Source organism: Phoca vitulina, unplaced genomic scaffold (genome assembly GCF_004348235.1).
Source record: "Phoca vitulina isolate PV1807 unplaced genomic scaffold, GSC_HSeal_1.0 scaffold13, whole genome shotgun sequence".
Taxonomy (NCBI): Eukaryota; Metazoa; Chordata; class Mammalia; order Carnivora; family Phocidae; genus Phoca; species Phoca vitulina.
The window spans coordinates 34,327,044-34,354,018 of NW_022589716.1; the positions used below are offsets into that span (position 1 = coordinate 34,327,044).

Here is a 26,975-nt window from a genome sequence, read left to right on the forward strand (position 1 = left end):
GGGCTTTTAAGTGTCTATAGGTAAAATAATCCTGAAACCTTTTACAGAGTCACTAAATGGCAGTTTCTAAAATTTGGATCAGTTAACCATTCAGGCAATTTATTAAATTTCCAACCACTAGACTAAATTTCAGATTACTTTGTAATTGCTATGCCTACATTTGTCCTCTTCTGTCCCACAGCAATCTTTCCAACACAAAACATTCCCCATCCTTCTGCCCAAGCCCCCTCCCCATCTCTGACACAAGCATTTCTTCATAATGATAATACTCTGGAGCCAAGTAAATGCACTGGTCAAGTAGAAATAGGCAGAGCTTCCACTCTTACTCTTGCCTTGGGGAAGAAGGAAATAAGTTTAAGTAAATGAGATGCTGATTTTAAAAGAAATGAATTGAATAGTTGGGAGACAAGTCTGTTTCTCTCATTGTTGGTGCTAATGCCTTTAAAATATTCTGTCACCTGTGTCACTTTTGTGAATTAATTATTCCACCTGTCTGACCTGATGTTTGGCTTCAGTTTTTACTACCTGGCTAATAATGCCTACTGCTTACATTTGTTGATTACTTACTATATACCAAGAACTGCACTAAGCATTTTATGTGCTTACTCTTTCTCAATCAGCATAACCCTTTGGGATAGGTATTGTTATTAACCCCAATTTACAGCCAAGGAACCTAAGGCTCCCCCAGAGGGACACATCTCATAAATTGCAGTGCTGAGATTTAAAGCAGTGTTGGCCTCACACACTGGTGCCTGATTTGGTTTCTTCTTAGCTGGGCTTCATACCATTCTCATGAAGTCTCTTCCAAAACCCAGAGGCTGTTATCAGTCTTGCCTCCTAGAAAGATAATTCTCCACACCATTAATTGCTTCAACTGCCCCCCACGACATACCTCTGTAAAGCCCCACTATGCAGGGTACAGCATCAACTCCCCTCCATTCCCAGAAAGATAGGTTGGAAAACCTAAAGGAGACTCCCTAAGAAAACTGTGTTCTATCTTTCCCTGATCATCCAAGTTCCATATTTTCACCAGAGGCATGCCTTCTTTCAGACAAACTCTAACTTGCATATAATCAGTATGAGAAAGGGAAAAGAGATAAAAATATGAATCTTGGGAAAGTTTCTAGACTCCACTTGCTTAGAAAGTTCTTAAATCTTATTTACAGGCAGTACCCTCCTACCCTAGTTGCAATGGGCCTTTTTTCATAGCTGTTCTACTCTTCACTTACCTTCTACCCTAAATCCTAACATCTCCTTTCCCTAGAGCTGTGACCCACTGGTATCTCCATGATAGTTTCAAAATAACATAAAGAGATGAACATTAGTAGCATCAGTATTTATCAGACATCTATGAAGGACATCAAGAAATGCTATAGAGACCAACATAGAAGTTATTGTTATTAAATTTACACTATGTCGTCAAGGAATTCAAAAGATGATTCTGTAATACTGTATCCTTCCAAATTCTCCAAAAGTTCTAAGCTTGGACATCATGAGGAAATGTCACCACATTCTTGCCCGAAGCTGTTCAGTAATGAGGGGTTAATAATTGTCTAGCAGATTCCCCAGTGAAAAGTACCAAAGGCTTCTTTCTCTCCAGCCTGGTTCTAAGCTGGTCACTGGAAGTTGAGATTCAGGTTCATGTGCGGTTTCCAAAAACCCATTTCCACTTCTTGCTCTCAGACACCCCCCACTTTGAAGAGACTGCATTCCCAACCTTCCGGTTGTCTGAACACACTTTCACACCTAACAAATCGGAAAGGTGTAATTACAAAGTTTCGGAATTGTTTTTCTGAAGCCTCCCTAAATCAGAAGTGGCTTCACCATTCATTTAAGTGTCCGCAAATACTACTTCCCACGACAAGGGCACGAGCCAGTTCCACAGCCACCTAAACATGCAAGCACACAGCCCAAGTAATCACCATGAGTGCAGCATTGGTGGAATAGTGGTGAGCAGAGCTGCTTCCCAAGTAATCGCCATGCATTTTAAGAGGAAGGTCAGATTTCATACTGAAACTTGGCTCTCTCTTGGGTTGATTTTTGCCTGATTCTCAGCCTCCGAGCCCAAGTTCTACGTTGCGCAGATTGGGCCCCATTGTACCTAGCTGGCCCTCCTAACAAGGGCTCTTTTTTTTTTTTTTTTTTTTTTAATGTCTTTTGCTAAGAAACGACAGTATGCTTTGCCTCCCTGACCCAGCCGCAGCCTGTCGTCCCCCAGACAAAAAGCGGCGGCCCACTGCTCCCTGCAGCGGTCGCGGAGGCGGCGCAGGACGGCAGGGCCACCCGAGACCCGTGGCGCTGCGCCTTTGTTGGGCGGGCTACAGATGGTGCCCCAGCACCGGGCTGAGCCGGGGGCTGGAGGCCGGGAGGGGGAGGCCAGGAAGGGGGTCGGGAGGGAGGGGAGGAGACCGCGAAGCAGCCAATCGGCGCGCAGCCCATCAGCTGACCGCTTTTGCTTACACCAGGTGCACGCCGGCTGCGGGGAGCACAAAGCGGGGCGCACCGAGGGCGCCGGCAGCGAGCCGGGGAGCTAGGCGAGGCCCGTGCGCCAGCGCCCGCAGCGCCCTCCGGTTGGGGAGAGGGGCTGGTGGCGTTAGCCCAGGCGTTGGAATCCGCGCGGTGGCATCCCTAGTTGCCCCGGGTGCCTTCCTCGGGACCTGGCCGCTCTCTGCCTCGCCCTCTGCACCCCACTTCTCCAGCCCTCCTTCCCAATCCTGCCTGCCGCTTCCCCGACCCCCGAGAGTCGGATTGAGCCCAGGCCCGCGCAGCAGCTGTTGCTCGTGTCGTTGCCTCTCCTCCTGTCTTGGTGCTCTGCTGGGAACCCCCCAAGGAGCCAGTGCGCGCTGCGGGCTGGCAGGGAGGCTCCACTCAGCCGGTCGTCCTCCTCCTGCTGCCGCCGCGGGTCCGTGCGCACCCCACACCCCCGCCAGCCGGGCCTCGGGGTAAGTGCGCTCGCCTAGCCGGGCGATGGCGGGAGGTTTGGGCAGCAGCTAGGGGAAGTCGAGGCAAACTTGGCGGCGGGGCGGGCCTGAGAGGGTTTGGGGAACCGCGGGATAAGATTGCGGGCCTACGGGGGACGAGGGGGCGCGGCTCACGGAGCTGGGGAAAATGACCAAGTCGGGGAAACGGAATCTAGTAACCCTCTCCCTACCCTCTCACCACCCCGCTCCCAAAAAACCCTCCACAGTGGTGCGGTACAGCGATAGTTCGAAATGAAGGCCAGACAGAAATGGGCAAAAGGCAGTGACAGGAGGCAAGCCCGCTGAATTTCAGGGATCAAAGCGGGGGAGGGTGGTGCCCGGGAATCCAAAGGAAGGAGGGGCTGCTGGGATGTGAACGGGTAAGGCAGCCGGGGCCGGAGAAGAGCGGGTAAAGGGGTCTGGAGAGTTGGAAAGAGAACCAAGAGATGGGAAAGGAAGGTGGCAGGTAGTGGGAAGAGATCAGAGGAAGGATGTCTTGGTGGTGGCCTTGTTGATAAAGAAAGGGGCAAGGGACGCAATTCACAAAGCATTGAGTGTAATGAAGTCAGAGCATTCGGAAGAATCTACTCAACTGTCGGGCAGTGTAAATGGGGAAAAGACCTCACCCTACACGTTTTGAGTCCAGGAGCAGCAGCCTCAGGAGGCTTGCCAGGGGTGCCGAAATGTCAGGCAAGTCTCCGTCCGCTCCAGGAACCGAGCCGGTGCTGAGTTCCCCGCTCGGCCGGGGTCGGAGCAAGGAAAGTTTGCCAGCGAGTGTCGTTCGTGCTGCGTGTAGAGGGGTGTGGGCAGCCCCTGACTCGGCGTTTCGCGGGGCCCTGTCGCGACCGCTTCCCGCGGCAGGAGTCCCCTGCCTTGGCAGGCTGGGGTGCTGTAGAAAGATCCAACCACGGGAGCGGAGCCACGCACCCAGGACTGGTGGAAAACCCGTCCCGGGACCCTTGCGAAGGAGTCGAGGTAGATACGCGGAGTGGGAGACTCGGCGGTGGTACCTATTCTGGGAGAGGGGGATCTTGTCTGTTGGGTTCACCGCTGTAGCCCCAGGGACCAGTACAGTGCCTGGCAGTGAATGAATGAATGAATGAATGAATGACGGGGTGTGAATAGTTTTGAGACATTTGAACTACACAGGCAAAGGTCAAGAGTCCAAGAAAATGGATCCTTCCCTAAATCTTATGTCACCATTAGCATGTTCATTTCCAGACCTACATAATAAAGGAAAAGCCAGATTAAGTGAGGGAACAGGTATTGCTGATTTGGGCTTTTGCTTGTAGGATTTTCTGAAAGACAGTATGTTGTTTTGTTTTGCAGTATGCTTTGCCGCCAGGGTCTAAATAATATAATATATGCTCATTACTTTCTTTTTAAGAGCTAGGACTAGAGATGTTGAAAGTTCAGGAAGACACTTTGATCAGTATAAGTCTAGAGTAAAAGTGGTGTTGTTGGCTCCTTGGCCATGTGTGTCCCAAAGTCTCTGATTTGCATGCAAATGTGAGCGAATCCTGGCAGATGTCTGGCCTCATCCATTCACATGAAGGAATTTGAAAAGACAAGGAGTCTTTAGTTAACAATAGACCTTAAGAAAATGGAATAATGGCGCAGTGTGAGTTTTTCTGTTTAGGAATTCCATGGCTTGCTGACACCTTTATTCAAGAGCCAAATTCTCTGAGTGCTATTGTGTTGAAAGCTCAAAGTACTACTTGCTCTTTACCTGGCTGAGTATTTTTGTGCAACATTCAAGCTGGATGTTCTGAGCTGGATAGTGAGGAAAATGTTTATATGAAGCAGGCAGTAACTTTAATCCATTTCTAGTGGTTTGAGGTGATTACTGAATTGACCTTTTAACTTTCAGAGTTTCTTTTTTTTGTCTTTTAGTAATTTTACCCCCTTCTCACCTTTTCTCTCCATCCTCAGAGATAGACAAATGGGAAAAATAGTTGTAGTTGACTGACGTGAAGAATGTTTACTATTAGATCAAAATTATTTTAGTTGTTAAGGCAAACTTGTAGAACTGAAGGTGATGAAACCATCATGTTCCTAGTCACCTGAAGGGTTTTCAGGTCACAGGACCAAACAATGAATGGGAGGCAGTCATGCATTGGACCCCAACCTAGGGAAATTTCTGCCTTGTCTAACATTAGCTAATAGACCACTGTGCAGCTCACCTCCTGGAGTAGTGTGACCACCAAACAAAAGGCCGGTGGTGTGGGCTGCACGTAAGCCCTGGGATTATACCTACTGACAAGCCAGCCCCCTTGGCCTCTTCTTTTGTCAGTCTGAAACACTGTTGAAGGGAAAAAGAACCTATTCACTAAACAGTGCTTGCCCCTGTATTCTATATACTCACTGAAAGGGACGGTAAAATACCACTCCCCCCCACCCAAAAGACAACATTGTTTTGAGGGCTTGGTGTTTGCAGGGGAGGGGTGCACAACAGATGTTAGTCTGCTATTTTATGTGTTTCCTTTAAGTTATTTTTGCTGGTTCAGTGACTTTTACACATAAGGCAGTATTTTCCCAGGAGGGGAGAGATGAATTGAGTCAAATTTCAGTAAGAAAATGTTATAGCCAAGATTACATTTGTGTCTTAAAGCTATCAAGAAGTCAGAAAGTAACAAATCATTATAATAATAGTGACTGAAGCCTGAGATTCTGTCCTCATTATGGATTTGAGGGTTAACTATAAAATAGTTGACTTTTCTAAACTAGGCTATAAACGATTTTACTGTTAAGTATCTAGGTATTGTTGAAACAAACCAGATAACTTTAAAATGACCACAGCCTCACATTTGTGAGAACTTTGGTTATTATCCTTTGTGAAATCTTTATTCTGCAATTCTAATAAAAGGGAAGATTAGAGCTCATTCCTTGGTAAATAAAAGTAATAAAGTACTTACTGGTTTAAAAAATCACTGTGCTAAATAAAATCTTGGACCAGATCTAACTGCAGACTCTGGCCCTGAACGATAATACGCATAGCTCTGGATAGTGTCTGGAATTCAAAAAAAGCAAGGGAAAACTCAACCACTCTCTCCGGTTAGGCCCTGCTAAGGCTAGTTTCTTGACCTGAATTGCTGGAGCAATTACCATATATCCTAAAGCAGTGACACTCATGGGAACAAACTGGTAGGTACTAAAGAAAATCTGCCTCTATAGAGTTATATTGCTACTTTCCAAGCCAGTTGGGTATGACTATAAATAAACAGAATGGTGGGCTTTTTATGCCACCATAAATAAGCCATACACCATAAATAAAATATAGTAAATTATAGGATCTGCCTGTCACTTTTTACGAGCCTTTCATAATGCTTTCTTAAAATTTATTTTCAGCTACAAAATAATAGTTCTTTGAATGATTCACTTGAACACTAACATAAGGTTGCTTAAATATTATATTTAATTTTTCAAAACTATTATGCTGAATACCTATTTGGGGTTAAGCCAGTCAGGAGATAAAGCAAATTCCATTTTAGAATCATATTTTGGCTTCTGGGAACAATGGAAGTTTCTTTGACTCATGAATAGAGCTTTGATTAATATTTTATTCAGGGTGAGAATATAATTATATAGATGAAGTCAGGAAAACATGTATCCACTCTTGTTTTTGGCTTAAAGTATAGAATGGAGACAAAAGTTAAAGCCAATCTGTAAAATTCAATAGTTACTGTCCAAGGGAACCATTCGCTCTACAAATCTTAACTGAAGTTTGTTTTCTAAATTTTTTGTTTTAACATATTACCATCTGCCTGCTTTATATAGATATATTACAGGGTATGGCCTCCAAAGCTTAAAACATAGACAAATGCATAATAAATAGTTGACATTGCATTTATAATACATGATAAAATAATATAGTATATATTTCCAGACCTATGGCACCTATAGAACCATTATGTATATTATTCAATAATTAAAATATATGCTATTTTATGTAACACTTTTTTCAAGAGAAACGTTTGGGTTACATATTATTTTATTTTTTACTCTTTGGGTATTTTCAAAAGGTCTAGCAAAGGTAGGATATTATTAGCAATTTTACTCATTATTTGGTTGCTAAGGAAGCTACTATCCACTCCTAGCTGGGTTATCTTAGATGTTTCATAACCCTGCCAGCCCTCAGTTTTCTCATTTGTAACCTGATAGTGTTGAGTGAATAGAGCTGGAAGGACTAACTTACTCAGTGAAACTGCTATAGGGTTTGTGGAAGCCGTGCTTCCAATAACATAACTAACAAATATTTAACTTGGATGGAACTATTATACTTACTGAAAAATCATCCCTGACATGCAAAGAAACTAAGCTTAAACTTTCAGTGATGCACAACGAAGTTCCGTCAACTCGGACTTGAGAGTCCTCTCAGAAGATGCTGCTGCATCTACTTACAACACGGTTTTGAAAGCTATGGAATGAAACTGCTTTTACAGTGGCTTATTGCCTTCCATTTACGCTCCTTATGGCAAAGGGGTTGGGATGTCATTTGAAAGCTCTGATTAATATAAATGAGTTGTAATTTTCTGACCCAGGCCATCCTACCTCACATCTATTCTACCACCGGCAGACATGTGGACTCCACAGCTGTCCCCTCATTTGTGTATGAAACAGACACTCTGGTGGCATGTTTTGGTTCCCATAGTTACAATAACAATGTACATGTGACATGACATCCTTCTACGTGAAGGTTTTTGTATTTTGTAGAATGAGGAGTGAAGGACCACTATGTAAAGTTTGGGGGATACGTCAATTAATGTGCCATTGTTTTCTGGAGCCACCATTTCAATCATGAGAGGAGAGCTGTCCCTCAGTTGTGTCCAGGAAAGGGCAATTGCAAGACTTTGGCTCACAAAGATTTCCAAGGGGAGGTATTTCCAAAAATGCCTAACCTCTATAGCAGGATGCCCATTAAATATTCATTTCAAAATATTTGCTCTTCCTATTTATGACTGCCCTTTGTGAGGTAATGTATTAGCATAGTCATTTTCAATTCATACAGGAAGAAAAGACAGCACCAGTATTAGCATCCATCTCACTAAGACCTAGGAGACAAAAAATCAGTTTGCACTATTAAGCAGTAAGCACAAAGAGAGAATCTTCATTTAGGAACACTAAAAAGCTTTGCAAAGAAAGAAAGGTTGCTTAATTGGTTTCATGCCTATAATTTTCCCCTCTAGAAAAAATGTTAGCATGGCAATAAAGAATATCATTAACCTGCATTGTTATTTCACAATAGTAATAAGTCTTAATTTGCATCCATAATAATCACTGTAATCAAGTACTGTACAGGGAGTCAGGAAGGCACAGGCTCATTTCCCAGCTCTGACACTAATGACTGAATGTGTGACCTTCTAGATGTCCTGCAACCCTCCTGGTGCTTCATGTCCCTAACTGAGTTGTTTTAAAAGATGCAGGAATGCTAGATGTTTTTAGCATCACCACTGCAAAGAATTTTATTTCTGCCCTAAATGCCACAATGGGATGGAGAGCTAAAGGTCTGGGGAACATAGCCATGATGCTCTTTTCTGCAAGGTATTTTTTTCTGGTTCCTAATCCCACAGCTAAGAAAATTTTTTGTTCTTTTAAAAATTTTCTCCCCCTAATGTGACAGTTCCCTATGACTTCACCTGGGCCTTCTTGAGGGAAATAATTTTACCTGGGATACAGGAAGCTGTTTATGATCTTGGAACACTTGTTCACCCAATGAATATATACTGAGCTCCAGCTGTGTGCCAGGCATTATAGGAGGTACTAAAACCAAAAGAAATTAGCTTGATTTTTCTGCAGCTTGTACATTAAATCCATCAGAAGCATTTTCTTTCCATCAGTCATGTATTCTACAAATATTTATGGAGTGAAAAAGGCACTCTGCTGGATCAAGCACAGGGGTTTTCAACTGGGGGTGATTTTGCTCCCACCCCGGAGAAACTTGGCAATATTTGGAGACATTTCTGGCAGTTGTCACAACTGAAGGTGGAGGATGCTACTGGCATCTAGTGGGTAGAAGCCAGGGATGCTGATAAACATCCTACAATGCATATGATAGTTCCCCCACAACAAAGAATTATTTGGTCCAGTGTTAATAGTATCAAGGTTTTGAGAAACCCTGCTCTAAAAGACATTGGCTCTGCCCTCACGGAGTTAAAGCCCATTAGGGGTTACAGAAAGGGGAGTGTATTCTGTGTATTCTGATGGCAAAAGTGTGAGCTACAAAAGTATAGAAACAGGAGCCTTAATTCAGATTTTGGCCATCAGCAAAGTCTTTTAAAAACCTTATGGTTAATTCACAGAATAGGCTTTCACCTGGAACACAAGTGTTGGGCAGGAGACAATTTTAAATCTAGTCTCATTGAACACAAATGAGTGGGATGGTTGCTTACAAGAGGGTAGACCCCTCTAAACTGGTTAGAATTCAGTGTCTTGAGCAAGCAGGAAAGGAAGCTAGAAACAGAATGAAAGTCAGTTGTAAGAAACCTATAACAGCACATGCTGCATTAAGAGAAGATGGGCTTCATTGACAAAGTGAATAGTGCCTCATATTTTAGAACTTCACATTTTGCAGAGTTCTTAAATATGTATTTCATTTGACCTGTAACATTCTGAGACCCCAAGTATCATTCTTTCTCTCTTTTTTCAATAACTAAGGAACCGAGAGCCATGGACAGGTTCAGTGTGACCTTGGACAAGTCACTTAATAAATTTCTAAGGTTGCGCTGTAAAAGAAGAAGGGTTGCAACTCTCACTTTTCTAGCATAAGGTGAATTTACATAAGGTCATACATCTAGCCTAAGACTGGATCTGGGATGAGACCCGAGGCTCCCTGCTTGCTGATTCCTGGACTGTGTGATAGAACAGGTAATATGACAGTGACTCAGCACTCTAGCGTTTGGGCTACCAAGGAGAGTGAGGATCTAGGATGTATCAATTAAAATGTATCATGCAGGGAAATTTAAGCTGGGTTTCCCAGACACCTAAGGACTAACCAGACTTTCTCTCTAATATCTTACCTTAAGTTGACCTTAGAAGCTTAAAAAAAAAAATACTTGTGACAAGCTGGGAAGAAAGGTTCATAGGAGAGTGATGGGTAGGATAAGAAAATGAGCTATCCCAGAACATTGGAAGAACTGAGGGTGTTCTGCCTACAAAAGAAAAGCAATAGTGGCAATGGTTTTCTGGTTGTGTTTGGCAGGGGTATTTTAACTTTGTGTGTATGTACACACACACATGTGCACACACATACACAAACAGGGGAGACAGATTCCATACTGACAAGTTTATGTTTTTGTTTTCAATAATAAGACTTGTTCATCAAAATGAGTTTTGTAAAAAGCCTTCTCTCAAGGTCTTAAAGATCTAATTTTGCACTTCTCTGTGATGGCGTAATGTTTGCTTGTGAGAAGCAAGACTGAGAAGCCACATGACCACTCAAGGTTCTTTTCATCTTCACAATTCTCTGATTTCCAAGATCATGATACATAGGACTTCAGCCCATGTCCTGAGAGTTTCCAGAACACTGATGGAATCCATAGTAACTCATCCAGCCATGATAGAACCACTGAAGACACTGGAGTGGCAATTAACTGGATTTCTCTGCTTGTTCTTCCAGCTCATTATGGTTCTATGCAGTGAGGACTACATGTAAGGTTTAAAACCCCCAAAGGACTAGTTAGTTCTACTATGTCCTTTGGGGGCAACCCGTCTCTGGAATCCCAGCCAACATCCTCACATACTCGCAAACTCATCATTTCTCACCTGGGAGACCAGGTTAAAAAAAAAACAAAAAACTTGAGTGTCTTCAAAGTCATCTGAAAGAAAAACACAAAGTATGTGGGCAAATGCTGGTGAGATATTTTTCTCTTCATGCATGAAGGATAGCACTGTCAAAACAGAACCCTAGAAAAGAAGCTTACAAATGGCTTTACCCTCAGGAGGACAATGGAGTGAGAGATTCATTCCATGGAAAAGAGATGTCTTAGTAATTAGGAGGAAAATATTACATAGGGCTCCTGAATTATATCCCCAGAGCCCTGCTATATTACCTAATATAGAGTGCAGTAGCAGTAGGAGAAAGGTAATGATATCTAACATTGTTTGCCTTTCCACTGTGCCAGGAACCATCCCATGCATCTTATATGCATTAATTCATTTAATCCTTGCAAAAACTCTGTAATATGGATACCCACTTTACAGTGCAGGAAACTAAGGCACAAAACAAGGAACTTGTGCAAGGTTATACAACTAGTGTGTACTCAATAAATGTTTGTCAAATGAATGAATGAATATACATCTGTTTTAGAGGAGAGAGTCTTTTATTTGAGTTCTCAGTTTATAGCAGTCCTGCTTTCTAGGCAGGGCATTTGCAAGAACTGGCTCTGTGACTGTGGATGACAGATAGTTTCAGAGCTCGTAAGTGGCAGAGCAAGGATGTGAACTTGGGTCTATCTGACTCTGAACTTTCACTGTTAAAACACTGGGCTATGTTTCTTCATCTTTAATTGCAGCTATAAAACAAAAGAATTGGACTAGACTAGCTCTTGTAGCTCTTCTGGCCCTAAAAATTCTGTAATTCCACTATTAAAGTGAGGTTTATATAAAATAAAACACGATGCATTTTATTTAAATTTTGAAATCTACCTTGGTATTTTTATTTAACCAATCATCATTGAATTAGTCTTTAAATTTATATTGGCATTATTAACAGCATAGTTTTTAAAGATTTATTTATTTATTTGAGAGAGAGAGAACGGGGGGAGGGGCAGAGCGAGAGAGTCGCAAGTGGACTCCCTGCTGAGCACAGAGCCCAACACAGGGACTCAATACCACTATTCCAAGACCATGACCTGAGCCAATATCAAGAGTCGGATGCTCAACCAACTGAACCACCCAGGCGCCTCATTAACAGCATATTTTTAAATCATATTTAAGATTAAAAAAATTTTTAATGAATAGAAATGCATAAAGATTGCATTCTTCTAACCATTACCATCACATTGCATCGTGTTACATCATCATTGTCTAAATTTAGAAGGTTTCTAAAAACTGAAAAGCACCTTTCTGTTACACAGAAAAAAGAAGTAAAATATTAATTTTGAGAAAAGTTAGTATCTTTGATATTTGCAGAATTTAGATTGCTGACTCTTAATGAAAAGTATTGAATGATACAAGAGCTTAAAACTGCTAGCAATATTAAAAACCACTTGAGTTTGCTTCTAAAGATTGTTTTGCTTTAAGGGACCTTTCTGACATGCAAGTGATACATCAGAATAGTGTGAGTCACTACCATAGTGTTACAGGATGTATAGCCCAAGGCAGGGCAAAAAGAGTGGATAACTAGACAGGACTCAGAATTGGGAGGAATTAGTTCCAAAACTGCATCTTTGCTGTGTGGTCTGGAGTGATTTCACTGAACCTCAGTATCCTCATCTGTAAAATAGAGTTAATAATAGAACCTGCCTTATAGAATCACTGGACGTGTTCAATGAGATCATGCATTTACAGCCCTTTGCACAGTTCCTGGACCAAGGTAAGTACTTTGTAAATAAGACCAATTAGTAGAAGTGGTATTACATTGAAATCTGACCTTTCTGAATGTATGCTGTCTGCATTCCAAGGATGCTCACTCAGAGAAAAGTGGAGGGATTTTAAGAGATGACAAGATTCAGACTAGATGTTTGTGAAGTCAGTAATTCACCACACCTTTGTGGTGGACCCCAAGAGAGATTTCAATTTGCCCATTCAAGAAATCTTAAGTCAGCTGATGTGCTTTAAAAGAAAAGCCAGACAGATGAATACATTCCAGCCTTTTTTTTGTTTCTATATTATGTTCTGTATCCACTCTCCCTTTTCTCACTCTGGAAGTATTATAGTGCCCCTAAGTTGTAATTCATATAATCACATTTTCTAACCAGAGAACAGATTTGGTTCAGAGCTACCATTCCTCAAACAGGAACTAAATTCAAGACATTGTCAAAACTAGCAGACCCCAAAGCTTCAATGCTGAGGGATCCAGTAATAAAGTTGTTGGAGCCTGTAAAACTCTTAGAACAATGGTTAGCATCTTGTAAGTGCTCAATAAATCATGCTGCTACCATTGTTATTATTGATTCTTGGTATCATCATCTTCATAACATCATTGTTTTGCTGGACCAAACTGCAAGCCTCCTGGTTGGGACCAGATTAGAACCCGGTGCAGTGTAACCAAAAGTCCTTTTGGCAGCAGGGTCAATTACAAAGCAAGAGAAGGTCACCAGGCAAGCTAAATTGGGTAACCCTTAAGGAGACTTAGCCTCTACCCTGTTACAGCTAGCAGATTTTCATATACACATGAAGGAGAGCATTGAGAATATGTATTAACTGTTTCATTATTCTTTGAATTCTTTTGGAGCTGGAAATAATAGTTATTTACAAAGAACTTCATTTTCATTGTCTTGTTTAATCTTCCTAGTCAAAGTTCCCCAATTGACAGGTGAGTGCATTTACAGGTAATTGGAGATATCTATACTCTTAGCTCTTGGGGACAGCTAGTACAACCACCAAGCTAGTCATCTCTGGCAACTCTTGTAGGCCAATAAATAGCACTTTCTAAGTGTGCTGAGAGAAGTACACAGCAACTCTGGGAGGTATTATCCTCACTTTAAAGATGAAAAAACCTGAGACAAGGAATTGGCCCAATATTTTAGAGCTAATAAGTATATAGGACCAGGTACTTGCTCTGGTTTTTCTCCAGGCTGAGTTAGTCACAGTGTCCTTGATTTTCCCACATTTGCTTGTTCTCACTTCAAATATAGGATGTGTTATCTTAATTCAGGATTATGTATTTTCATCTCCTTAATAATACCACCAACAACAGCTCCGTGAGGGAAGACTATGACTTACTTAGACTTGGATCCTTGGCACCTAGAAGAACACTTGGCACATGGAATAGGCACTTAGCAGATAGTCAGTGAATGAAAGAGGAAAGGGATTTTCATATCCTATTTCATTTTGTCATACTGCTTTTTCTAAAAATTTTTTACAAAATTATTTCCTATATAGTTTGGTAGAAATGAGTAGATTATAAACCTGTATTATATCAGAGATGTACTGCATTACTATTTTAGAGAGGTTATTACAGAAAGCTGAACTCATTTGGGGATGCTTTTATGATATTAATGCCAAGGAGGTGTTATTAATCAAAAAGTATTCATTAAATGCATGTAGAATATCAAGTGCTATTACAAGGGTGATGTGGGGGATGAAAAAAATGTACATGGTGTTACTTCCATCCCAAATGTGTTTTGAGACTCACTGTGGGGAGAGAATGAATAGAAACAAGACATAAAATAATTAAGTGATCATCTATGGAAATTCCACAACAAAAAGGAAAGAAAAGAGCTCAGATGAGATGGGTCTGGGTATGAATCTCAACTCTATTACATGCTAGCTGTGTGATCTTAGCCAAAAGACTCAATTTTTTTGACCCCCAAGCTCTCTTATCTATAGAATGGGGGAATAATATGAACCCACAGGGTTGCTATGAGAATATGTGGGAAAGCACTTGAGACAGTGCTTAGAACATGACAGTTAATTCATTTCAGTCATTTGGCAGATATCAACACCACCACCTCTGTGCAGATCTTTTTCTGTGAGCTGGTGGTACAGTGGCAAGCAAAACAGATGAAATGTGGTCCATTCCCATGTGGGGCTTGCCATCTGATGGGGGTAACAGCATTAATCCAATTACCACACAAGTAAATGTGGAAGTATGACTGTGTTAAGTCCAGTGAAAGAGAAGTACACAAGGCCAGAAGAGAATATTATGTGGAGGATTCTAAGAGAAATCCTTCCTAAGGAAGTGACATTTCAATCAAAATCTCAAGTTATAAGTGAGTTGCTCAGGCATGGGGAGTGCAAGAGAAGACCTTTGCCAGCCAAGCCCTGGCCATTGGAAGGAGCTTGATGGGTTTGAGGAACAGAGAGAAGACCAGTGTGGCTTAGAATAGAAAAAAAGGGAGATCATTCATCTCAAACCTTCCTTTGCCCCTTCCTCCAAGGTGTACTTGGAGTTCAGAGACAACAGAATTGCTAGTTAGTATGATGTTCCACAAAAGGAGAGTGTGCATTATGCATGGGAGGGATGGGATGTGTTGAATCTAGTCATGGAAGGGGGAAGATGACAGAAGGCTTGAATGTCTGGAGAAACGAATCACATAAGCAAGGTTTCAGGGGCCTTGGCTGGTTGGGTGGCAAGCTAGTGCCTGGAATGTTTGGAGTGGCACATGCCAAGCTCCAAGAGCCAAAGGGCACATGAGGAAGAAAACCTCTCCTTCATTTTCTGCGTGACTCTTAGATATAATGTATGTGAAAGTGACACATAAGGTCTAGTAATTTAGTTTACCTTCTTTTATTATTTGCTTTCTATTGCCTGTTCCCCCCCTTGTAATACATTTCCCTTTTATTGTAGATGAACCCCTGATTAAGGTACTGGCTAATTGATATAGCACATCACCTGTCTTGCCCACAGACATAATTTTTTTTAGTACTAGTTTGGGGATATCTTTAAAAAATCCCTCTTGCTTGGCATGCAAATGCTTCATGTATGAAATATTATTTTTGTTCATGATCTCCATTATGTAAATTGTACTTAGCCACATCTGGCTGGTGTTAACATAAAAGAGGTGAAGGATGTTGAATGTTCAAGACCCTCGAAGAGATTTAGATGGTAAGTAATTTCATTAGGGCACTAATGACCATAAAACCTAGTTGTTATTGATTTGTCCTCCATGGAGAGATCTACTTTTCTGCCTCATCTCAATTATTATGGTTCATAATACAGAGATCATTTCAACACTGAGTTGCTAATGCATGGCCCTATAATAATCTGTTTTAGCTCCATCTTTGTATTGACATATAACTAAATCCAGACACTATCACCAAGTAGTTATCAAAGGAAATGGTGGAGATAATCACTTACTTTTCAGTGAGATGCAAACTTAACCTTCACCTTCTACTGTGTTTTATGGTAGTACATCTCTGGCTCCCCTGAGCCCTTTCATTTTCTCTCTATGCCTCTTGAGATCTTAAGTCTTCTACACTGGACCTTCATGAGAAAAACATCCAACTTCTCTATAACTTCACTCCCAACTGGCATTAAAATATATTTCCCTCCATTATAACAATTTGAACATTCCACAATCTAAATTGTGTCCCCTTATACCTAAAACTCTACAGAAAACTTTTAAGGTGCATGTTAGTCCTAGATAGATAAGATTGTACTGCAATTTATCTAAATTGTATTTTATTTAGAAATAGCCTTTTTATTTAGTCTACCTTTCTAAGAGATAACTTTAATTTTGTTCCAAATGCCTCCTGGCTATTTTCACCCTAAAAATCACATCACCGTAGGGTCAAAGGGATGCAGTGGTTTCTCAGATCCAGGATGAGCTATGGCTGTACAAGAATATATCATAGCCTTCTGCAGAGGAACAAATCCACCATAAACTGGCCCAGCAGGGAGAAAACTGGAGGAAAGTGTGCTCTAACCTTTCTCTTCCCACCCTCTAATCAGACAAATGGAAACTCAACCCACTTTCAAAGTGAGCTCTTGCTCTTGCATGCTGCTATCTCGTTTTGGCAACCACTATCATCAAAGTCAAACAGGCTAAACACCTTGATATTATTTTTTTTCTCTTCCCTCCCCCATTTCTACATCTAGTCAAGTGTAATGTCTAACAGTTACCTCTCCACTTGTAAGTTTCCATTGTTTCCTAAATATGACCCTTCTCTGTTCTTATTGCCAAAATCCCAGTTCCATTACCTCTTATTTAGCTTATTGTGAGTGCTTCTTAATGGGTGTCCCTATATCCATCATGTTCCCTCTCCAGTCTGTCTTACACATAGCTGATGGATAAATTTTTCTAAATTATAGAAATGAGCCCGTAGCTCCCATTACAAGACATTTAGTGGTCTCCACTTGCTGTGGGATTGTGCTGGATATTTTCTGTACCCTTCCAGAGCCATCCTGCCCTTCTCCACTTTTCTTTGTACTCTGGGCATCAGACTCGATTGGACTGCATCAGTGGGGTCCTTTGCCATCTGGCTTCTTGTTGGCTTTTGCTTCTTGCAGCAGCTAGCTCAGGGGTGTTTGGCCATCGTCTGTGAATCTACCTTAACCTTGTCCATGCCTTGTAAATGGTCCCTTTTTAAAACTTGCTTTAGTCACTCTTTTTGAACGTACCATCTGTTTTCTGCTAGGTCTTGAACAAGGATAATAGATGAAAAAAAAAACTCCTTAGTGAAGCATTAAAGGCCCTCCATATCTAGGTACCATCCAACTTTTTTTTTTTTAAGATTTTATTTATTTATTTGTCAGGGGGAAAGAGAGAGAGCACAAGCAGGGGGAGTGGCAGGCAGAGAGAGAGGGAGAAGCAGGCTCCCTGCTGAGCAAGGAGCCTGATGCAGGACTCGATCCCAGGACCCTGGGATCATGACCCGAGCCAAAGGCAGACACTTAACGAACTGAGCCACCCAGGCGTTGCCCCATCCAACCTTTCTGTCTTGATTTCCATTCCTAGCTTGGCAGATCTTAAATCCCATTAAAAACGAAATAGTTCCTGCTCCATGTACCTATTCAAGCTCCTCTGTGTGGTGTGCTGGTAAATATTTAACAGCCAGCTCTCCAAAAACATAAAGCCCTCATTTGTAATGTTCACCAATTTCTGGGGTGTAAATACACCCACAAGCTACTGACATGATGTTTCTAAACTTGGATTTAGAAAGAAATGCTGACAATTGACTCAGGACACCACTGCTTTGCATACACCTTCCCCTTCACCAAGAATGCCCTGTTTCCTGCCCCATGATCCCCAGGACCTTAAAGAGAACACCTGCTCAGTAAGCCATTCTGATTGATTTCTATCACTCCTGTGGGCATTTGGAATGGTACTGAATTACCAGCCACATGCTGATGGTAATACTTCTTAACCCAGAATTTTCTCTTGAGTGCTAACATGGGTGCTAGTTAGATTTTGGAGACTTAAAAGCCCTGAAGCAAATAGAAGCTACACATTTTATGCCAAGTTACTGAAGCTTACTACTTAAAGTTACTTAATTCTCCAAGAAAATGAATCTCATTTGCTGGGCTTGTTTTCAAATATGGTCTTCATTATCCTCATTTAAATATCATTTAAAGTAATAAAACACCATTAAAATATAGTTCCTCTCCATTATAACAATTTGAATATTCCACAATTTAAATTGTGTCCCCTTAAACCTAAAACTCTACAGAAAACTTTTAAGGTGCATGTTAGTCCTAGATAGATAAGATTGCACTGCAATTTATCTAAATTTTATTTTATTTAAAAATAGCCTTTTTATTTAGTCTACCTTTCTAAGAGATAACTTTAATTTTGTTTCACTAACAAAAATGATTCCTATATTTAAAGTTTAAAAAATAACTGCAATTTTTATTAGGCAACTAGGAGGTAAATAATAAAGATGATCTTTTAATAGCATTGCATTATTTTATGTTTTAATGGCTATAAATGACAATATGGATATTCAACTAAAATTATTCTTTTTACTTTCAATTTAACAAAACACGTGAGTTAAAGAAAGACTATAGAAAGCACTATGATTTATAATGCCTGCTGGCATTTTAATGTTCTCAGCTGTTCCTTTGCACCATTTGATTACACAAAGCCTAAACTGTGTAATTAAGGACCATCCCAGTAATGTGCTCTGGTGGATTTATGGTATCCAGGTCATCAAGGATCTGAGCACTTTGAGTATTGGACCATTAGTTTCAAATGCATATTAACGTAGGGGAACACACTGGCATCATGAAGAACCTATAATAAGAAACAATTTCAAATTCAGGGAGGTAGCTTTCACCTGATTTTCATTTACCAAAACAATTTTAAAACCTGATTACCAGAAATTCTAATTAACTAGAATTTTTTTCCTCTGGAGTGCACTTTTAGGAGAAAAGGGAAAATTGGAAGAAAATAAGTTAATAACCAAGACTTTACATTTGGGAAAATAAGATTTCCAATATGAGTTCATTATCAGGGCTTGAAGAAAAATGTCTTTAAAACACCTAAAGCATAAATATCCTTATCAAAAACAAGAAAGTGGGTATTAAAGATTGAAACTAAAAGCTTTCTAGGAAACCTTCAGCAACCCAGAAAATAAAATTTGCAAATTCCCTTAATGTTCTGGCTAACCCAGGTTTTACTCTACAAGTTAGTTTTCTTGTATGTACATAAGAGAATGCTGTATGCACTCACAATCTTTCTGGAAATCCAGTAAGACGATCTAAGCAGGTGGTATCACAGAAAAGGCCTGACTTCAGAACACAACAAACTTGAATTTAATCTCAGCTCTTTGACCAATTAGCTGTGAGAATTCTGATAGGTCACTTAATCTCTGAGCCCTGAAGTCATTTATAAAACAAGAATAACCACATCTGCCTCCATTGGGTGCTGTGAGAACGAACATAAAGCACTTTCCATGGCGCGGCCCCTTTTGTTCTGTATCCTCTCTATCCCTGTCCTTTGGCCATTGTGACGCTTCCTTAGAAAGCTACTGCAGCCCCCAGCCTTCAGAGAGGTTTGAACAGGCAGGCACATTTTACTATATTCATTCTCCTGATGATGAAGAAAATCAAGTTCTTTAACTCCTTTATTAGAACAGTCATAAAAACATAACAGAAAAAGAACTTGGTTTATTTTAAGAGTTCAGGGGCAGATGGCCTTATTTTGCTTCTTTAAAAGAGATGGCATTCTGTAGAAATACAATGTGCTTGAGGTCTATCAAGTTGAAGGACAAGTACTGTCATTTACCCGAACAGGGCTGTCTTTAACCTTGAGTAGCAGGAGCTTTAATGCTAAACGTATGTACACTTCCATATATCAGTCTCCACATGTTAAAGGAACATTTTAATGTGGAAGGGATATGTTTTTGACATTTTCTGTCTAAAGTTTTAGTCTCCTAATTGGCAAATTCTAAGCAGTCAGACTCTTTAGAGAAATATAGATCTGAGCTAAAAATATACGCTCCCATCTTAACGACATTGGATACTTCATGTTTTTAAGTAAAAATTTTGTTTAAATGTCAGATAGTTAATAAAGATTACTAGTGGATTAAAAAATATAACAAAATAGGTATAGAACTCATTTTGAGCAAAGAAAAATGCAGTAAATAATCTGGAAAGGATGTGAAAATGTTTGTCATTTTCTTGATGAGAAGTTATTTTCACTATTATGAACTAAACTTTAATTTGGTCTGGGAGCAAAAGCAAATCTGATACAGTCTAATGGAATTGCTTTACTTGGTTAGCATCCAAAAATCTACGGTATTGGTATTAGCAGCCTACATATTGGCACTTTTAGGACCAACTATGATAAGTCTGCTATTTCACTGGTCTATCTGAAGTTTTGAATGTATAATCAGGAGCCATTGTAGCAACTGGCTCCTTATGCAACAGTTGTTAATGTGGAATGGTAAAAATCTATGTCTGCAGTGAAAATACTAAGCAATATACTGTGAAGTACTTAAAAAGAAGTGATGAAACTGAGCCTTCTAGGCATATAAGGCTGCCAAACTGAAGATTTTACATTTATTTAACGTTTAATTATGTCAGTAATTGCAAAGCAATTATTTCATATAGACATATTATGGGAGGAGAATTAAAATAATTTGTAAAAAGAATAAAAGTAATTGATTTCATGGTAGTTTTTATATCACTACACTTGCTGGTACTAAAAAGGAGCAATAAAAATAGCCCAGTTGGTTCATGTTTTGTTCTGTTTAGCCTTCTGTCAGTTTCTCAATTCAATAATGTTAAATTGCTACTTTATGATTCCAGCAATGCAAATAGCTAATTTCTTATAAAGAAAGAAAAAAAACCCAAACTTTCTTGATCCTACAAGTGATTTAAACAGAAAAAAATCTGGGTGTTTTTTTTGGTCCTACTTTGTCCGTCACAGAATTTTCGTTTTTTTAAAAGGGATTTGAAAGACCACAGATTCAAGTGTATCTGGTAAATGACTTTTAAAATATTGGTATATGACTGGGGCGCCTGGGTGGCTCAGTCGTTAAGCGTCTGCCCTCGGCTCAGGTCACAATCCCAGGGTTCTGGGATCGAGCCCCGCATTGGGCTCCCTGCTCAGCGGGAAGCCTGCTTCTCCCTCTCCCACTCCCCCTGCTTGTGTTCCCTCTCTCGCTGTGTCTCTCTCTGTCAAATAAATAAATAAAATCTTTTAAAAAATAAAATAAAATATTGGTATATGACTTTTAAAAAGTGTATCTGGCATATGACTTTCAAAATATTGAAGGAAAAATTATTTTGGCATAGAGCTGAGATAGTTTATAAAAAGTGTTAGTCTTGCTTCCTAGGTCCTAGAAGAAGAAGCTGCAAAGATCATTAAGTTTACCAGTGCTTTTATTTATTTTTTTTTTAATTTTTTTTATTGTTATGTTAATCCCCATACATTACATCATTAGTTTTAGATATAGTGTTCCATGATTCATTGTTTGTGCATAACACCCAGTGCTCCATGCAGAACGTGCCCTCCTCAATACCCATCACAAGGCTAACCCATCCTCCCAACCCCCTCCCCTCTAGAACCCTCAGTTTGTTTTCCAGAGTCCATCGTCTCTCATGGTTCTTCTCCCCCTCCAATTTCCCCCCCTTCATTCATCCCCTCCTGCTATATTCTTCTTCTTCTTTTTTTCTTTCTTAACATATATTGCATTATTTGTTTCAGAGGTACAGATCTGAGATTCAACAGTCTTGCACAATTCACAGCGCTTACCAGAACACATACCCTCCCCAGTGTCCATCACCCAGTCACCCCATCCCTCCCACCCCACCCCCCACTCCAGCAACCCTCAGTTTGTTTCCTGAGATGAAGAATTCCTCATATCAGTGAGGTCATATGATACATGTCTTTCTCTGTTTGACTTATTTCGCTCAGCATAATACCCTCCAGTTCCATCCACGTCGTTGCAAATGGCAAGATCTTATTCCTTTTGATGGCTGCATAATATTCCATTGTATATATATACCACCTCTTCTTTATCCATTCATCTGTTGATGGACATCTTGGCTCTTTCCACAGTTTGCTATTGTGGACATTGCTGCTATAAACATCGGGGTGCACGTAGCCTTTCGGGTCCCTACTTTTGTATCTTTGGGGTAAATACCCAGGAGTGCAATTGCTGGATCGTATACCAGTGCTTTTAAAATTAAGAAATGGGTATCTGACCATCCATAAGATTACAGGCAACAGTAGAAAACATCTCCTTTCATAATCAGTTCTTATGTGTAGTAGGTATGCAGTGGGGAGAAGGAGGGTGAGGAGAGGCAGCATATTAAGTATTTAATAAAATAAGCATTCATATAAAAATAATTAGGAGAGTAGTTGATGCACATAGAGCACTGTATTAATTTCCTAGGACTGCTGCAACAAAATACCAAAAATCGGTTGGTTTAGCAGAAATTTCTTGTTTCACAATTCAAAGATTTTAAATTCCATGTCTCGTTCACACCAGCCACATTTCAAGTACTCAGTACTTAGGAGCTACCCAGTCAGGGAGGGCCAACACAGAACACGTCCGTCGTTGCCGAGAGCTGGGCTGGCTAGTGCTGACAGCCAGCACAGGTGGCGACTCTGCTCTTCTTCCCAAGGGTCCACATATCTACTCACTCATTCCTCCCTTCTGACACGTTATCTGCTTTTACAGAGTCACTTGTACATTTGTCTTCTCTCCCCACAGGATGATAAACTCTTTAAGGGTGGGGTCTGGTCTTTCTGGCCCTGTGACACAGTAAACACCCAGTCAGTGTTTAGTTACTCTAATGAAATTAGGCACCAGTTGTTTGGATCTCTTTTGCATTTAGTCTGAGTCTAGATTTCATTGAAGTCTGGAGAAAAGAATGAATCAGAGTAGGTTTTTCCTAAACCACAAGGATTAGGATGTATGGGGAGCAGATATGTGCTAAATGGCAAGGGTTTTTATTTGTTTTTATATCAGCCCAAGTGTAGAAGAGACCCAGCAGGACTGTATTTGCAAGCTTAAAATTATTGTTATATTTGGGTACCTGGAAAGCACATTTTAATTGATTCAGTTATTTATTTATTGAGTGCCCACAAGGTAGATGGCAGGCTAGTGCCTGGCCCTGGATGACTCACTGTGAACAAAACAGAAACAGGGTCCCTGCCCTGTGATACTCATTCTAGTTCTGACAGATTAAAATATTGGCAGGACTCCCCCTGCCCAGACAGGCTGGGATGGGAGGAGCATGATTGGGCTCTGGCCTCAGATGCCAGCATTCACATAGAACCTCCACCACTCTCCTGGTTCCAAGACCTTGACCGGATTGCTTCATCATACCTGAGTCTCCATTTCATCATCGGTAAAAAGAGGGGGGAAAATAGTTCCCACCTCATGTGGTTGTAAGCATTAAATAAAATAATTTGTGTGAAGTGTTTAGTGCTGTGCATGCTGCATAGTAAGAGCTAAGTGCTATTAGTAAGTACTAACTGCTATTATTCTTATGACTACTACTCAGCCAGGATGACCCTGCAATAAACATTAGATGTAAATAATGGGAAGTGTTTATATGGCTAGAAAATTCCTCATTATTTGGAAAGGATGTTTCCTGTCTTTTTTTTTGTCCTAACAATTTAATTCCCTTTGCTTGTGTTTATATTTTGCACCAGGAGTAACTAAGATTGAAATGTGTTGCTAGATGCCCATCTCTTGCTTTACTTTTTGTTTCTTTGGTGCAGGGTTTTATTCATTTGGGACACTTCTTTCCAAGGCAGTAACAGAAATGCTTTGAGTGTCATCCGACCTCTCTTAGAGATGTATATACTTTTTAACATAGTGGCAAAGGAGAATCCTTTAAAGAGGTTTACCATTAAACTGCAAAATTGGAATTCTAAGTAACTAGCGTGCAAAGATTTAATTAGCATGGTCTCATTAATATAAATGTGTGACTTTTTTCTTCCAAAAATGACATTGCCTTTGAAAACATATCCTGGAAATGAGTTGGAAAAGAGGGGCGATTGAACTTCGAAGGCAGTCATGTGATACTTGGGGGGGTTGGCAGTTTGAGATTTTTTTGAGCCCTGCCCATTGTTTGTCTGATGGAGGACACCTGCTTATGTACCTGAATATCATATTAAAATAAAATAAAATGAAAATCTTGGACCTACCAGATTCTCCTATAAAATTCATTGCAAACCAAACTGCAGAAATATTCCTGTACCTTTGCTTTAAAACCTTTCTCGTATTCTAGAAATCTCATATCCTAGAAATCTATTATATCATTACCTGAGGGACAGAGGATTTCTCAGTAGTAACCAAGCTATTTGGCAAAGAGATGAACCATCCCTGAGCCTTCACTGTGATTTGTTGAGCTCCAGTCAAAGACTCTACATTGCTTTCAAGAGCTATAAGTGTTCCCAGCCACCTGATCTATACTTCTGATACTTCATTGACAGTCCCATTCATCTATTTCAAAATTGAAGGTTCTTTGGGATGACCATGTGACATTTGGGAGATAGTGTTTAGGGCATGGGCTTTGGAGCCAGGCTATCTCTGAATCCTGCTCTATCACTGTCTAGCTACATGTCTTGGGCAAGTTACTCACTATCTCTATGCATGGTTTCCTCAATGTGAAAAGGGATAGTCATACTGCTTACCTCCCAGGGATGTTATGAAGAAAAAATAAGGCACCAAATGAGGGTTGGGTTTAAAAGGAAGGTAGGAAGGGAAGGAGGGAGGGGAGGGGAGAGGAAGAACAAAAGGAAGGAAGGAAGGGAAGGATATCTGTTCCAGATAATTTTCAAGAAAACCATTAATTTCCTTGTTGGAAGAGCAAATATTAACTTGGTTTTTTTTTAGCACTTGACTCTAATTTTCTAAGTTGAGAACTCCAAAGGAAATTTATGATTGTTGAGACTCTACTCTGTACCAGCCACTTCTCAAACCTTGTTCTCTCATGAGGAAGATCTAGAGCTATCTCCTAACAGATAAGGAAATCAAGACCCAGGGAGGTAGACAATTTATCCAAAGCACCATAGGTAGTGTCAGGATATGGACTTAGCTCTGTCTGCCTCTTGAGACCATGCCTTTTCTTAAAAAAAAAAAAAAAAAAAAAAATACTAAACAGTGTTGTTTTCTTTTTAAAAGCCAGGACCAAATGTTTTGCTCCCAGCCATAAGGAGTGCTGTTTACATGGGTGCATTTAAAAGTAGAAACTCGGAAAAGAATCATCAAATGCCTAAAATTCTGGAGCTGAAGAAGCACTAAGACATCATCTAGGTTTAGCCTAACCTCAACATTTACAGGTAGGGCAGATAGCCTGCATGATCTGAGTTGGAGGCAAAACAAGAGAGGTAAGGACCCACTAACTGGTGGTCCAGTGCTTCAGTCTCTGTACCACACTACCTCTCAAACTACCTGAAAACCAGACAGGGATTCTGAGCTAGATAGCTTTAGGGCATGGGCCCTATGTCCTTGACTTGCTATCTTATTTGAGATCTTGAACAAGTGACAACTTCTCTGTGAAAAACAGGGATGATATACTTTACACCATACACATGTAGTCATTCACTATAGCGGTTAATAATAGTAAGTCTTTTAGGGGCACCTGGGTGGGTCAGATGGTTAAGCGTCTGCCTTCGGCTCAGGTCATGATCCCAGGGTCCTGGGATCGAGCCCCGCATCGGGCTCCCTGCTCCGCGGGAAGCCTGCTTCTCCCTTTCCCACTCCCCCTGCTTGTGTTCCCTCTCTCTCTGTGTCTCCCTCTGTCAAATAAATAAATAAAATCTTAAAAAAAAATAGTAAGTCTTTTATTCAATTAAGTCTGTTATTAAAGTTAGCTATATTCCTAGTATTATATTATTTATAAGGTCTCTTCTATCTTGAATGCCCATTTCCAACTCCTACTAATTGTTCAAATCTACTTTACATTTCCTACATTTGAATTTCTGTGCCCTCACAGAGTTTGCAACACATTATCCATTGTCAAATTAAGAGAAGTTTAATTTATACATTCTAAAAATTAAACTTGTGATTTGGCCATGTTTATGTAGAATAGATCAACTATGATCAATTAACTGCCACATTAAAAAAAAAAAAAATCAATGAACATGGTTAAGCTGACCTGACTTAATTTTTTGGAATAAGTTGGCCATCAGGATGATCGACTGAGCTGTCTACCCTATCCCTGATCTACCTAATCAAGGTCAAGATAGTGGTTATTAAATAAGCCATTTTACTCCCTAAATTGAATGATGTTTTCTTAGGCTTCTAATAAAGGGTAATTGATTAATAGAGCACTAGAGGCTAACATCCTTCAAAGAGTTTTAGTTCCTGCCCAAGTGATCAAGAATATAAATTTCAACTAACCCTACACTAAGTGAAGCAGTGTGGGGTTCTACAGTGTAAAGGATCATATGTTTGGAGAGTAGGATGGAGTCAAGTTTGGCTTCCAAATATCTAACGTCACCTCCCTGAGGTGTCCTCTATAAAATGAGAAGTTGTTTTAGATGTGCTAGGTGATCTCTGAGGCCTTTTCCAACTTTCACAATTTGTGTTTCTCATACTTCACAGGGAGGTCAGCTTGTTTGCCTTTGATCAGTTGAAGCCAAATGAGAATCTGAAGTAAAGGCTCTTCCACAAGCACCTTTCCCCACCATGCCAAGCCACTTACTTGGATTTGGATTTATGCCAGCTGGCTGTGTCTGGGCTTTTTGCTTTTCATTTTTCTTTCTTTCTTTTTTTAAAGTTTCTTTTGTAATTCTTTAGTCCATCTAGTCTAGCCTTGCCATTTACTGTGCCTTGCCAACCCTCCTGCAAGGGCTAATGTGCTGTCCATGCCCAGTTCCTCTTGGAAGCTGAATGAACTGTAACCCCAGCTTCTATGCTCAGTTTGGAGACCAGCTGCACCTTTGGGTTTCTCCCAGAGATGTTGCCCGACACTGCACCTGCAGTGTGATGGATTTGCCCTGG

General features: G+C 40.5%; 1 protein-coding gene across 2 annotated transcripts in view; it reads left to right on the plus strand.

Moving 5' to 3' along the window:
* The first annotated feature begins 2,445 nt into the window (after window positions 1–2,445).
* LRRN1 (leucine rich repeat neuronal 1) overlaps window positions 2,446–26,975 on the plus strand; it is a 41,291-nt gene continuing 16,761 nt past the window's right edge. The window contains exon 1 of one of the 2 annotated variants that reach the window (XM_032411819.1): window positions 2,446–2,942. The gene's annotated coding sequence lies outside the window, so the exon portion shown is untranslated. Of the gene's footprint in view, window positions 2,943–2,965; window positions 3,936–26,975 lie in introns of those variants that run through there. The other variant, XM_032411820.1, reaches the window with a different exon arrangement.